The sequence below is a fragment of the Mandrillus leucophaeus genome, unplaced genomic scaffold (genome assembly GCF_000951045.1).
Source record: "Mandrillus leucophaeus isolate KB7577 unplaced genomic scaffold, Mleu.le_1.0 Scaffold223, whole genome shotgun sequence".
NCBI lineage: Eukaryota > Metazoa > Chordata > Mammalia > Primates > Cercopithecidae > Mandrillus > Mandrillus leucophaeus.
The window spans coordinates 3,763,541-3,766,300 of record NW_012102288.1 but is presented as its reverse complement, the minus strand read 5'-3'; positions in this window follow the sequence as shown (position 1 = coordinate 3,766,300).

The window sequence follows — 2,760 nt, the reverse complement described above, 5'->3', positions numbered from 1 at the left end:
TCTCGATCTCCTGACCTCGTGATCCGCCCGTCTCGGCCTCCCAAAGTGCTGGGATTACAGGCTTGAGCCACCGCGCCCGGCCACAATTTCAAATACAACAAAAAGCACCCCCAGCAATCTGGCCCTGCTCCCTCTCCTGTTCTATCCCAGGGTGCTTCCTCCCTGACATTTTCCCCTCGAGTTGTGGCGAAGTTGTTGTGGACACCACCACGCTGTTCTTGACCTTGATGCCTATGCCATGTGGTCCCTTCTGCTGTGAATGCCCTTGCCACCTTCTCCCTGCTGTCCCTCCAGTCACACGCTGCCCTCCCCACTCTCCCCCACCTTTATTGATCTACTCACACATTAACACTTTCTTTAGGTCTCATCTTCTCTAAGAAGACTCCTGGACCCATCACTGCCTGTTATCCCAGATTAGGTCCCTCTCTCTCTTACGGGTTCCAAAAGCACTGTGCATATCCTTTATCACTGACCTTACATACTCTATCAGCTTTACCTATTTGGCCAGTCTGTGGTTCCTCAAGAGCAGAAACATCAGCACCTGACATGGCCGGTAGTACACAGTCAATACTCAGCTGAACTTTGAACCAACAGTCCACAGACACCTCAAAATCAACAAAGACAAAACTAGGCTCGCTGGCTTTACTCCCAAACTGGCTCCTCCTACTGCTTTTTTATCTACTGGAATAGCATCATCTACTTCTTTGAGCTGGAAACCTAGCTTTCTCTCCATCCCTCATTCCCCTCATCCAATCAATGACCACCTCTTCATCAATGTCTCACATGTCCTCCCCTTCCTTGCTAACTCCAAGTTTGCTTTTACAGTTGCATTGTATTATGACACTAACTGGCCTTTCTGCCTTGCTTCTTATATTTAATAATTCAGTATCTCTCAAACTTGTGGGGGAGTCTAGTCATAGTAGTTAATTAATAGCTTCTGAAACAAAGTCCAAATAAACAAAGGTTTGTTTCTTGTGCATGTTACAGTCCAGCAGGGATCAATAAGGAGCTTTGCTCTACTTGGCCACTGAGAGACCCAGGCTGACACAGAGGTTCTGACTTTTACAGCACCATCTAGCACTGCAATGTCTAACACAGTAGCCACAAGGAATTTGTAGCTATCGAGCGCTTAGAATGTGGCTAGACGCAGTTGAGTTGTGTTATAAGTGTCAAATACATACTAGATTTCAAATACTTAAGTTTTTTTAATGTAAAATATCTTTTGTTACTTTTTATATTGATAAATGTTAAAATGTACTTGGTTAAACATATTAAATTTATTAAAAATTCATCTATTTTTTTTAATGTGCTTACAATAATTATATAATTAAAATGCGGCTAGTATTGTATTTCTGTTGGGCATATAACCAATGAAAGAAAAGAGAAGGCTAAAAACTACACATTCAGTGTTAAAGGGCCGATCTTATTGACCAGAACTCAGTCACACAGACCCAAATTAAAGCCAGTGGAAACTGGGAAATGAAATATTTCTATGGGTCCATGAAAAAGAAATGAAATGGGATTTGGTGGACACATAGCATTACTTCTGCCATCACACATATGATGAATGAAGGTTTGTGCATGACATCGTCTCACAGTCACATAATTCTAAACAGCTGAGCTGTTACACGGCCACTTCCTGGTGGAAGACGGTCTCGGGTGCAAGTAACAGTGACATTATTGTAAAAATAACCTTGAATCAATGCTAATTTTTTTCAAAATAACCTTTACAAACTTTGGCAATTAACACATTAGAAAACAACCCACATGGGACATACCTCACAACTAACAGCTGCACACCTGTGTTTCAAAATTACGCAGCAATTGTTACTCTTCCATCTCTCCCCATGTTTCAAGAGGTCCTCTCTAAAATGTAAATCTGATCACATTAATTCCCTGGTTACTCCTCAGTACCTCCCCCATACCTACAAGATAAAGTACTGCCAATTGTCTTGCATGACACAGAAGATACTCTATGACCTGGCCCAGTCCACCTCTCACCGTATTTCAACCCACCATCCTCCCTCCCTGCTACCAGTATCAATGCCATGCCTAACTGTTCTCACAATCTGGGACTTTGCTTATGCTTCCTGCTTACCTGGAATAGCCTTAGTCTTCCCATTTCTCATCACCATTAAACTGATGAAAATATCAACACATTTTTAAAAATCAGATTAAGCAAAAAGACATCTCTGGAGATGGAATTTGAGGAACTATTCTAACATGTTCCCCAGTTGATTTTGATGCATCATCTCCAGTAGCCATCCATTGACCAGCCTCTGGGAACCATTGATGGAGAACCAGCTAGAGATGCTATCTCAGAATACAGATGAAGATTAACAAAGAAATACATTGATGATAAATATAAATTGGGGCTGGGCACGGTGGCTCACACCTGTAATCCCAACTCTTTGGGAGGCCAAGACAGGAGGATCACATGAGTCCAGGAGTTCAAGACCAGCCTGGCCAACATGGTGAAATGCCGTCTCTACTAAAAATACAGAAATCATTCGGGCATGGTGGTGCCCATCTATAATTCCAGCTACTCAGGAGGCTGAGGCACAAAAATCTCTTGAACCTGGGAGGCGGAGGTTGCAATGAGCTGAAATTGCACCACTGCACTCCAGCCTAGGTGACAGAGTGAGACTCTGTTTAAAAATATATGTATTAAAAAAATACAAAAAAAAATAGCCGGGCGAGGTGGCGAGCGTCTGTAGTCCCAGCTACTCGGGAGGCTGAGGCAGGAGAATGGCGTAAACC